Consider the following 13,603-nt stretch of genomic DNA (forward strand, 5'->3'; position numbering starts at 1 on the left):
AACATTATTGATTATGATTGCAGAGCCTTTAATGTCTCTATGAAATCTAATGGACCTTTAAGCCTCGCACAGACCACTAATCCTTGCTGCCATCACACTGTATTGCAAAGGTCAGTCCCTTGCCTGAGAGGTCACAGGTTTGATACACTGCCACAAGTGAATGATGCCGCGATGTACTACTTCCAGATAAATACTAACCTTCATCATCATCATCATCATCACCTTGGAAACTAAAATGTCCTTTTTCATTATAAACACTTGCCGTAGTCTTTTATTCTAAATTGCTCATTTGTTTGGGCAGACCAAAATAATATTTTAAATGAAATAATAATAACATATGTGCATTATACATTTTGTAATTCATGGGCCAATTGATTTGGGATCTGTATTTTTCTTAGTTGTACTATGTTCATCTTGTTTTCAATTGTCAATTATTTTACTGGTTGTTTTATCACAAACAAATTATTTAGGTTTCATTATGTTTTGTTCATCGTCTTTTTCTTTCTGCCAAAAATTGGCATTGGCGTGAAAAAATACAGATTGGGTCCTACTTCCGAACTTTTGTGCTATGACATAAAATTGACTGACACTACAAACATACAGAAAATAAGTGTGACGTATGTTAAAATTTCACTAATCAGTTCATAGCTTGCCATCAAATATACATCCATCCATCTATTTTCTGTACCGCTTTGTCCCCACGGGGGTCGCGGGCGTGCTGGAGTCTATCCCAGCCGTCATCGGGCTGTAGGCGGGAGACACCCAGAACCGGTTGCCAGCCAATCGCAGGGCACACAGAGACGAATAACCTACGGGCGATTTGGAGTGCTCAATCCGCACAGCATGCATGTTTTTGAGAAGTGGGAGGAAACCAGAGTGCCCTAAAATAACCCAGACAGGCATGGGGAGAACATGCAAACTCCACACAGGGAGGGTTAGGGTTAGGTGGAATCGAACCCGCACCCTCTGAACTGTAAAGCTGACGTGCTAACCGGTGGGCCACCGTGCCGCCTTCAAATATACATATCACCAAATGACCAAAAGACATTTGATGGGTTGAGGGTAGGGACTTAGTGGCCTTTGAAGCAGAAGTCATGTTGAAGAGGATGGAGAGGTTTACAATTAGAGAGAGCTGCATTCAGTAGGGCAATTTGAGAGGATGGGAAAGCAGATTAAAGCAGAAGGATGAGTGCAAAAGAGGTGGGAGAAAGTGTGCAGAAGTTAAAAGATGTGGAAGAGGAGGCGGTAAGGCGTCCATGTGTCCTGCACCTGATAAGGCCTCCGATTGAGGGCTATAAATTACGCTAGCGAAAGGGAGGGGGAACGGAGGGGGCCACACAAATGGCAAAATACAAACGGAGATTTTTTTCCCCACTCCCTATTGCCATGGCTAACACACGTGTGTGAACACACGCACATGCATACACACACATTGTGGGTGATCTATCATCAGCTAATGAACTTAGACTGACAGACAGCTCCATGTCTCACACAATGATCATATTAAGACCTGCCTGACACAAAACAGACCCTTATTAATGCTGTTAGCTAGTGTGTGTTGTGTGTGTAATTCGTGTACTAACCACCGAGGAAACACAAATTCTGGCTTTTACTCCTCATCATTGCAGAAAAAAAAACTAAGGTTCACGTAGGAATGTATAATCATTACTTTGTGAGTTAGTTTGGCAGCTGTAGCTGGTAGGCTTGGACAAACATGGTGATAATTGTTACTTTTCAAATGACATACTCTCCATATACTATGTAATATTTCAGCTATCAAATTGTGAGACAAGGTAGATTTTCAGGATTGATTACTCCAGAAAAATGTGAATGTTTGAGGTTACATTTCCAACTTACCACATATTCTCTATTTTCTCAATTGTACATCAATAAATTAAACCCAGGTTAAAGCTAAGTGATTTGATTACATAGTCAATATTAAACAACTAAGTTAGTATCACAAAAACCTCCCACAAATTGAGGACCTCAGTAATATTTTATCTCAATGATTCTCTGTTTACTATGCCACTTGCGACAAATTGCTGGAAATCTGTCTTGACAGTTCGCTTTCATTTAAAACACATATCAAAAATTGCCTATTGTTATTTGGTTAAGGTGCGTACATCAAACTTATTTTTGCAATGGATCCACTTGTGCAGAATAAACACCAAATGTAGAATCAAAAGCTAATCCTCTTTCCTCCTGTTTTTTATTACAATTGAGGATGAGCTTGAGCCTGTACCAGCTAACTTTGTCACAGGCTCACAACTCAACTAACCATGCCGCCTGTCATCTAACATTACACCAAGCGTGAGCTCCAATTTTTTTAAAGCACGGCTGGGAATAAAAGAAAGAATTTCATTGAATTTTAAGTGAAACTTTCACTGAACCGCATTCACGTTATTATCTTGGGTTATCACATACAAGCTTTAACACACAAGAAGATGAGACAGTAAGAATTAAGAGCCAGATTACGTTTTTGAATCTTCTTCTTTAAAGCCGCTTAAACTGTCTGACACCCACAATCCCACTCTTAGTGTGTGCGAGTATAACCAAACAAATGAAGTGACGTAATGCTCAGTTCAGAATGTCATTCTTTGCCTTATTATCTTTGCAAACTCAAACATTACCGGCTACCTCGTTTTGTTCTTCTGTGTTCTGTGTTTTTCTATTTGAGTTTCATTTTACTGTCAATAAGCAAGATACAGTATGGGTATCATCTAGGCTCCTAGAACTATGAAAATGAGATGAAGGGTGTTTGCGATACAAGTGTTAATAATGTTGAAGAAAAAAATTATACTGAAGAGGAAGTAATATTACTGGCTAACTTTCAAAGTAATACAAGAGCAGGCTACTAAAAGACATTATTAGCACAAGCAAACTTTTTGCTTCTGTTTTTATGTATGTCGAACTATTTCCCAAAGCGGACAGTTTAAAAGAGGCAATGGATTGGAATGGGTAGTAACTGTTTGGACCAAATTCATTGGAGGACCTATTCATTTGAGATAATATTTACAAAAATCTGAGCTGTCAAAGTCATGCGGACTTCTGGTGACTTATGGGGGAGCGAGCAGCCGGCCCGCCTCTGTGCACGTCATGGTTATACAAATGCTGTCGAAAGCTGTCCGTGTCAAATTCTGAAAGCGATTGAGCTATTTTGACACTGATTCTAGCTTTGTGGTTTACTGCTTCTTTTTTTTTAAGGTTTCTGCAGAGGGGTGTACTATTTAACAATCAGCATCAGTGTTACATATTGGTATGCAGAAATTATTCAAGTTTGAGGAGAAAAGTTACGAGTTATGTTTGCCTGAGGATATTCTTTCCTCTTGTGAGCCACTTACTGCAGTTCTCCTTTGATCAAACTGATCATATTCTGTTGATCAAAATATTCCTCAAGGGGATGCAAAAAGCAAATTGATATTGGACTTTCATACAGCTGTGAATGTTTTCCTTATTTTTTCCTGAGACTACTGCTATATCTGCTACTAGAACAAACTATACTATACTAACTATACTACTTCTAAAAATTGAAGCAAAAATTATTTCTGCACGTAAAATTACTGGTCTAGAAGAAAAAAAACAGAACCTTTACATAATTTGGCCCTCAGTGCATCATGAGGGATCAGTGCTGTTCATTTCATAACAAATTATAAACACAATGCAAGCCACATTCTTGAAATATTTTTAATGCAATTTGTGATTTTCTATAAAAATTTAGCTTTATTGTCTTAAAGGTTATGTGGGCTCCTCTCAAATTCCGCACATAGTTTTTCAATTAGCAAACTGGAAGAGTATCCACGTGAATAATTTAGGACCGTAAAACGTATTATGTTAAACAACATAGGTAGTTAGAGAAGAATTTTAGGAGGAAGTCAGGGTTCAAAAGGTTAATGATCAGAAACGCTTCTGTCTGATGCACATTCGATGTGTTAGTATGCCTATTGATTCTCTGCGCACATAATCCCGCACAACCACACACAAAAAAACACTTAAGATACACACACACACACACACACACACACACACACACACACGCACACACGCACAGGGGCCAGTGTTTCCTGTCATTAGGCAGCAGAGCTGTTCTATAATTAGAACATCTGGACCCAAGTAAGTTTAGTGCCAATGGCCTCACACACACACGCACACACACGCACACACACGCACACACACCCTACACGTTATGGTTTATTTTTTTTACTTGTGCCATTTTATGATGCTTGTTTTCTCGCTTTTTTGTTTAGAAAAAAAGCACATTAAAGTAGCAAAACAAACAACAGCTTGGAGAGCTAATGGCACACTAAATGAATAGAGAGAGGCGCTTGTGAAGTAATAGAGGGAACGAGAGAATGGGAGAGAGTGACAGGAAAAATAGAGAAAAAAAGATTAGCAAGTTCAAACATGGTTTTCTCGAATCAGCAGAGTTTTTTTTTCTTTAAATACTCATAGCCTACAGATGTCTTTCCAAAAGGAGAGATTCATATTGATTATAGCAGGGCACTTCCCTTTCTATATTTTCCCCTTCTCTGCAGTACAGGAAGAATAAGAAGCCCAGCCGATTCCTTTGACAACCCCCCTCGTCTCTCCACACAAACTCATGTGAAGCCGAGCCAACTGTGGCTTAGATCTCTACACACCATTACCACCGGAGGAACAAAAGGAAATAAAAAAAGCTAAATTGTCGGAGACTCAAAAGCAGCAGAGTTAGCAAACTTTTAAAAGTGGAGAGAACAATACTCATGAAAGCACTGAGACAAAGTACTGCCTAAGAGCAAGTAATAAAATAGCAAGTGAGAAAACAAAAATCATTTGCATGGCTATGTTCAGAAACAGAAATTGCAAAGGCATTTTGTTCAGAGGGACATTTAAGGTCAGCCAATGCTGGTCAACCCTCCAGTTATGATTCAGATTTTTGATAAAATATTGCGAGCTGTCCCATTGAGAAACCTATTGGGTAAACTGTTAAAATACAATTGTTTCAAAAAAGGGTGTGAAAATAAGACTGTCACTGGTAATAAAAAATAATAAAAAGAAAAAATAATTGCTTGCTCAACCCAAGCAGTTGTAGAAAATTCCCTGGATGCCAAAAGGGCATCCAGAAGGCAAACCACAATACAGCCAGCTAGTGGTTGGTCCAATTAGTCAACTAATCGTTAACTTGACTTTGTTATAACAGTGCCAAAATGACGGGTTACAAAATGGAGATATTCATTTTCCAGTGCGGTGTCTGAGCACTCCCAAAAATTTGAATAGTGAAAATACTACTACTACTACCAATAATAATAATAATAAAAAAATAATAATAATGAGCCGCCAAAATTGCAAGGCTGTATTTTTAATATGCCACCATTTTTACACCAGTTCCCGACAGTTCACGCATTTCATCCACTATTTAGTGAAATCAGACTCTCGGTTTTTACTTCGTGGGGGTACAGCCAAGGTGATCCCCTTCCGAGATGCGCCTAACCCATCTCACTGGCGGATAAAAGCATCAATATTGTGGGACACAACATCAGCTGCTCATTATCTTCCTTGACGTGCTTTTTGAGAGAAACGCAACCAGTAATCTTGCAAATCCCTTAGCCAAAATGAATGAGATTACATTATGACTGTCTCATGTTATGTGTACGTCAATATCAGTTTTGGTCATTTTGAACATCATAAATGTAAAGTTTAACAGCTAAAGTAATCAGTTAATCCATTAATTAATTCAAATTAAACACCAGTCAGGCAAACAGGTGAACTGGCAGAGATTGAAAGAGATTGAAAGAGAGAGAGAGAGAGAGAGAGAGAGAGAGAGAGAGAGCAAGAAAAAGAGGTCTCTAGGTAAATTTGTCTTTGACAATTCAATTAAGTCTTCTTACCCTCTAATCCTTAGAGGGAATATATAAAAAAAACTCCTTAGAGTCTAAGGAGTTTTTTATTTTGTATATGATGGTTTTGTAAAACTCTATCTCAAAGACACCTGCCAGCTTTGAGATACTGCCAACAGAAGCATAAGTAAGGCTTAATCATTGCACGAGAGAGGAGGAGAGACATTTTCCCAAACTGGAGAAAGTCCAAGGGTTGGATGAGGGGCTGCGTAATGGTCTTTCAACAAGTGCAGAAAGTAAATCGACAAACAGTTGGGCTGCGTTAAACAAGCTCAAAAATTCGTACCTTGACATCTGCTTTTAATTACCAGTGAAAATAGAAAACAGCCCTTTTTATTTATTTATTTTTTGATTCTCGTGCTTTCATCCCGCTCTCTTCAAATGTCTAGAACCATAAACGTAAATTTTTGCAACTGCTGAAAACTGTATGTTTTTTAGTATTTGGGAACCTTGAGGGGTCCTTGTGGAAATGATGGATCATTTGGTTTGAATATGACTGAAAAGAAGAAGATTGCTCCTGTCAGGTGTGAAGAAAAGGGCCGGTAAAAGGTAGTTCTAACTAGATTGCCGACAGTCAGCACAGATGGTGGTCATGGCTTAAAGAAACGGACTAATTTCTAAAGGAAACATATAAACATTTATCCAAAACAAAATTTGTGCAACTGAAACATCAGCGCTACTTGCTTTTCCTACACAGATATTTCCACAAAAGAAAAAATGATGGAAACAATGAAAAGTAATTTCAGATCCGTCTCAGAAATCACAATTTAGATAAAAACTACCTGAGATCATAAAGTTGGTGTTTGAAGGCATGAACCAACATATAAGCATACAAGCAAATATATATATTACATATGCTGTAAATAAAACTCCCTCCATCAGTGACTACATTATATCAAAACTTCCAAACAATCACTATTATCATCATCACTCATCATGCGAGACAACAAACTGCTTTTCCCTTTTAGAGCCAGCCTTAGGTAAACACAATTTCAATTTCCTAAATGGCCCATATGGAAGAAGCAACCTGAAATTGCTTTCACAAGAAAAAACTGGCCGTGTCAGATTTAGTAAGTCACTGAGTCTGGGCCTCGAGAGTCTCCAGTGTAGTGGTTTAGTCCCCTAATGTCCACTGGCGGACCTAGAGGAGGGCCGCGGGGACACCAACCACCCCCAGAAAATCGCCTTTTGGTTATTTTCTTATTTTTCTGGGAATTATTTTCCACATCCACCCAGCCCAGCCCCGTAGGGACCACTTACCGAATCTTTATTTTATCAGCATTTTCAGAAGAATTTTTGTGGTTTGTAAAAAAAAAAAAAAAAAAGTTTTGCAAACCCCCCGAATTATCCTTGGCCCGCGTATGCTGATTATCCACAGTATGTTTTTTTTTTCAAATCCCTACTTGAATCAAATAAGCTAAATAAGTATGCTTCAAAGTTTCCTTTCCATTAAATTCAGTTTTCAGTTCAGTGGTGCTTGATACAGTGCTACTGTGCTGCATGCAAACAATCTACTGCTGGATCTACTACATGTCACAATAGTTGTACAAGAAAAAACCTCAAGGTATTCCTGATGAATTCCCCTGGATAAAAAAAAAAAAGTATAGCAATGCTCACACACATTAATTCACATGCACCTGTACAGGAAGAAGAGCAGAGGCATTAGTTGGTTTTAGTCGGCGACAAGGAAGTGAGAGTGGGGCTCAGGTGAATTCCATCAACTTGCGCCCAAGCTGCTAATAATAGATCGCCGAAACCATCACAGCATTAACAGCCATTTACTGAGAAATCAGTCACGCAGTCACTCGAAAAAAAAAAAGACGAAACAAGATTCAGCTTCCTCCCACTGAGTGTCTCTCACTACCAACTGTATGTGTAAAGTGGCTTTGGACAGCTAGAAAAGCGATAAATAAATGTTAGGTGTTCTGAACATTATCATTATGATTAGAAATAGCAGTAGTAAAAAAAAATCAGCTACCATGTCTTGAGCTAACGTTGTAAATCTTTTTAAGCATGTGATATATTTATATAACACAATATATTCATTTACTTGAGACAATGGAATTAAAGCAATTTCAACTTCAACATTGTTTGCGTAAACACTGATCAGTAACTTAAGTTTGTCGTTTTTTTTTTTTTAAATTTTAGTTGTGATTATGTGAAATAAATGAAAAGGTCCATAATTTATCCCCTGACGTAGTTGTTACCAACAGCGACCGTTATTACAGACTGGGGAGAGGTTCATCGTGGGATATTGCCACCTGGATGCCACCTCCTTTTCTGGAAGCGAGGAGTGAGAAGCCGCTAACGAGTTAGCATGTCTGCATGGGTGCAAGGTTGTAGGGACCCGCACACACTCACAAATACACACGCAGACACACTTGCACATGCAAATTGACAGTCACTGACAAACAACCCTCTTGACACACACACAGGCCAACACAGCTAAACACACCCACACACACATATATATACACAAAGCAACAAATAGCGACACACACAGATAGCGCCTGCAGATATTCTCACAGTTTTTCAAGACTTGTTGATTTTATTTTTTTGCAGGAGAAAGTCCTAAGATTCATAAAGGGCATGACTTGTATTGCGTTCAAGGATTGAGACAAATCAGTTTTGTATGATTGTATGGTAAGGACATATACGTATGATGCAGTGAAAATAATAACCAATGAAAAATTTGTCTTTAAACCCTTAAAGCAAAGAAAACAGAGACAATTCTACCTGCTGCTGACTCCAAATGCTCCGCTAATTCAAAATTCACGCTCAGACCTGTCACTCTTCACAGAACCCTGCAAACCTCCTCAAGTTACAAATTCCTCCATGACAGACTTCAAACTAGTGTTTGTGCGAATCCTACCAAAAAAAAAAAAAAATGAAATAGCCGGTCCATTGAAAATGCTGTCAAACTCCAAATTAGTCTTTAGTTGGCTTGAAGGCCTTTAGAGCGCAACTGCAAACTATGGGCGATGTCATCTTTGCTTCTCAAGGTTTAGAATAGAGTTGCAACTGCACCACAACCCATTAGTACGAGCGACATTAGCACATCCCACTTATAATGTGGCTTAATACACAATAACTTATTTTGTTTAATTCAAAATGTCGTCGTGACAAAATGTGTATAATATACACTGCATCATATTTAACAAATGTGAGAACTCAGCTTAGTTATGTCACTATTCTGCCATACTACAAAGAAAGCATTGCCATATAAAAGATAATAGATAGAAGATGACAAGAGTAAGATAAGAAAAGGTCAATATTTCAAGATAATACTTTTAATTTGTGAATTTTATTAACAGGTCAGCCATTTTCATGTTCCTCCCTCAAAGTCCTTGCCTTTCATTCTTTATTTACTTTTTTATCTTCCTACTGCTCCTCCTCCCTTCAGCCTTCCTTCCTTTTGTCCTCGTCTCCCTCCAGTCGCCGAGCCTTCTGTCCTCACCTCAAGAAGAGGAGGTTGCAGCTGGTGTAAAGTCACACAAGAGAATTATGACAGGCACCTGCCCACACTATCTTCAATGCTTCTAGTGTGGACGGGTAAACAGCAGAATGAAACTTCTAAAATTTTGCACAAGTCCCTTAAAACCAGCAAAAGATCCCAGAAGACTTCTTGAAACGCAACTGAAGCTGAACAGCATCGACTTCACAAGGACTTAAATGTCTTTTTTTCTCCCAAGAGAAACCCAAAAGAAGAAAAACTTTCACAGTGAAGTTATTTTGAGGATATTGAATTAATAACTAACAATTTTGTTGCTATAGCACCAAATCACAAGCCTTAACAAAGACCACAAAACTGAGCCCCAACTAATCCCCCCAAAAATCATACTCACATTCACACCTAAGAACTATTTTAGAGACTTCAAATAAACTAGTACACATGTTTTTTGAATATGGGAGGAAGCCAGTGTACTCTGAAAAAAAACCACACAGACAGGGGCGGAGCTATGTGGTGGCCAGACCATTGTCACTTTCTGTCCTATCCCAACAAGTAATGTAACATACGATGGGTCAAGGAACGGTTTTAAATTTACTTTGATGTGGCAAAAGATATTACGTGATGGTCCCAGAGGAGTGACACATACGACATGCTGAAAGAACACAGCGACACTTTTTTGTGATTGAATCAACCGAGAAGAAACTGTTCAGCAGAGTGCGAATGCAGCTTGTTAAGAAAACAGGTAAACGTCTTCAGTGATAATTTGCTACACTTTGTTTGCTACCAGGCCAATTTGTGTTGCTAAAAGCTCCCCACCCTGTCCCACTGCAGATGAGAATCATAAAGTGTGTCTGAAAAGACCGGCAATCCAATTAATTCACTTACAAATGTTTCATCATTTCTTGAAAGCCTTCTGTTCTTCTTACCTTATTGTGTTATGCTTGTTTCCACTTTAGTTTACTATACCAAACAAAATTCCTTGCTTTATAAGTGCGTGAATGTTAAGAAAATAAACCTTGCTCTCTGACTCAAATACCGTATCATGGAGGCCAGTCCAATATTGGCTTGTGTTAACAAATTACATCCACATCACTGCGTCAAAATGTCATATCATTTCAAGTTGTCACATTTGTCAGACATTTCTTTGTGTCCACATCAGCTTGAGGGCGACACGGTGAAACCAACCAACTTGCTGACATAGCAGCCTTGTTGGGCCATTCCCCAATCAACCAGAACTCCATGTTTACCATTAAAAAAAACCACTGCATTCATCAATGAACAAAACTATTTGAGACCACTGCTATATACCGTAATTTTCGGACTATAAGTCGCACCGGAGTATAAGTCGCACCAGCCATAAAATGCCCAAAAAAGTGAAAAAGAAACCCATATATATGTATCTAAGTCGGTCCTGAGTATAAGTCGCCCCCCCACCCAAACTATGAAAAAAAACGTGACTTATAGTCCGAGAATGACGGTACACTTTCATATGAACATGTCTAGTTGTGTAGCCGAAGAAATACAAAATACAAGAGATCATATCAATCAGGGAAATTAAATTGAACACACATAGTATACATGCACACAAGAAAGAGCCCTCCAGAGAGTTCAGTGACCAGATGTCAGGAGGGCAGAGTGCGTCACTTGACTGAGAACAGGCGTGCGTGCATGCATGTGTGCGTGTGTGTCTGTGTACAACTACTCCATAAGTTCATTGATCTAAAAAAACAACACCCATGCACATGCACACTGGCAAACACTAAAGTGAAGGCTTCCCCTTTGAAAACCACATAAGACATGTCAGGTCACGCAGCAAGGAAAGCTCCGCTACTTTATCTGCGAGTGTGTGTTTGTGTGTGTGTGTTCCCAATTCACACACTCACCTCATTCATTATTTTTTAAAAGGTAATCTGACGTGGCTTTACACAGTTTGCACACATTAATACTGTTGTTTTAGAAAGTCTTTGACTTTCTGCGACATTAATCTTATTTGTCTATATTAAGCTTCTCTTATTTCATCACTTGACCGTTGAGGTAACAAGTGAGGCTGAGGAAGGAAGAAATAAAAAAATAAATAAAAAAAACAGATCAGAAAGAGGGTGAGCATTAATAAAATATGCAAGGCAAGGCGATTTCTCTGCTGCCTGTGCCACATGCATGGATCCCCCGCATCTTTTCAAATGCTTGGCGATGAAATTCCGAATGAAAATACTGTTGATGATTTACTGTCTTTATGGAGGCTCACTTCTTTATCTTCAGACTCGGGGCAACCACTTGAGCGCAAGTAACCACTTACGACCTCCCCAGCTCCATCACGGTAATGATGGGATCTGAACTATACTCACAGTCGAGGAAGGTGGGGTGAGCTGCGACTTATTTGCATTAGACAGGACCGCCCCCCCCTCAAAACTTTTTACATTGCTCCAACACAAACCTTAACAATGTGCCATCATTTTTCTCTTTTAACTTGAGGGTACAGTTTAAAATTTTAGGATATGGGGTAGGTGCCTTTTTTCACTTATTTAGCTAGCTGTTTTGAAGAGATGTCCTCTGTAGCGATGGAAACTGTGCATCTGCGTGAATACAGCTGTCAAAGTCTATAACTGAAGTTATTATATTAACAGAGAACAGAACTTGCTGCTTCACATTTCACATTGTTACTATTCAGAGAACCTTAATTTGGCTTGCACACAAGAAAGAGCAAATGACCTCGGAGAACAAGAATTGCATTCATGTGAGTTCACCACATAGAAGCACAAAGATACCAAGAATAAAAGAGCAGCACAAAAAGCATAACGTCGTATACTGCACAGTACGGATTCACAGTAACCAAACAACCAGTAAAACTGAAAGATCTTTAACGGAAACCCATTGGAGGGAAAATCCCTGACATGGCAAATAAAGATTTTCTCAGCGTGTTTTCCCATCTAAATATGAATCAAATCAATTCCTTGTCTTTAGAAATGAATCACAAACTTAGTCACTGTTAACTGTGATACACATGGTCACAGCAGAACATGTGCTGGACAACCAAAGTAGCTTTAAAGAAGACCTCCCTTGACTGTGCATCCTAAAATTTTACAATGAGTTTCAGTTTAGTTTTCAAGCTTTTGGTTAGGTTGCAGCAGTCTGCTTTCCAACGCTTGTGATAAATATGGCTATATGAAACAGCTGGTTACTCTCCATTGCTTATGTGATGAGTCAAAATCAGGAAGGAGCCAGCTGGATGGAGTCTGCAAAAGTCTCATTCAAGACCCGTAGCAAGGAGAGAATACCAGATCACAGCAACATCTGGGTTTGTCTGTCAGTAATTAACAACAAAAATACTGTGGACTAAAATTAATACAGTGTCAGTGATACAGGTTGTTGAACAAGGGAAAAAAAGTCAGCTTGGGACATAATAATAATAATCATAATATTTGATGATTAAACTAATTGAAAAACAATCATTCTAATCCTGGTAGTTACGCTTCAGAGCTCGACTAGTCTTTAGCAGCTATGTGCAATAATAAAAAATATAATGTGCAGCAGGGAGGGTGTTTACTAAAGCATTTTTATGTAATATGAAATGAATGTAAATATTGCAGCATGTGGGCAAGGGGCAAGCCAGGAATCCATATGTGACATCTTAAATCAGTTGTATGGGAACATTGTATTTTGTATCTGTATTTTAGCCTCTTATAAATAAAAAGGTATTCCTGTAAATAGATGTCGAGAGAGGGACAATAGCATCTGAAATTTCCCTTAGGATCAAAACAAAACTGGTTCATAACCTTTGTATCTCTGGAAAAACAAACTCCAATGTCAGCTATATTCATGTTCATCTCCCATGCAGGAAAATCCTCTTGATCTCATTACTCCCATTGACAGCTTTTAGATGATTCAGAAGGCTGTCAATATTCCAGACAGGAGCAGCTTATAAAGAAAAGGCAATATAAACCACATATCCCTTGTATATTTAGAAAAGAAATATTGTATCCGCAGTGGGTTAGTCTTTTCTATTTCATACACAACACAATTCTATGCATCTCATCGCTATCACTGACAGCTTTCAGATGATTCTGGTGCACGTGAATGAATCCAAAAGCGTAAGAAACGGAGCAAGCAGCCTAGCCACATTTATTACCAGAACAGATGGTACCATCCTAGTGCATACTATCTTCAGAACAGAAAAAAAACCAAACACATTGCAGAATAACCCTCCGATTTCTACACCCACCGCACTACTATTTAGGTGAGGTGCCCTACACACTGAAAAACAATCTGACTTCAAGAGTAC

At 38.7% G+C, this 13,603-nt stretch overlaps 1 protein-coding gene across 5 annotated transcripts in view; it reads right to left on the reverse strand.

Annotated features, from left to right (window-relative positions):
* Positions 1–13,603, reverse strand: part of LOC133163222 (transcription factor 4-like) — a 117,686-nt gene that overhangs the window by 87,219 nt on the left and 16,864 nt on the right. The gene's annotated exons all lie outside the window — the stretch shown is intronic.

Source organism: Syngnathus typhle, linkage group LG12 (assembly GCF_033458585.1).
Source record: "Syngnathus typhle isolate RoL2023-S1 ecotype Sweden linkage group LG12, RoL_Styp_1.0, whole genome shotgun sequence".
Lineage (NCBI taxonomy): Eukaryota > Metazoa > Chordata > Actinopteri > Syngnathiformes > Syngnathidae > Syngnathus > Syngnathus typhle.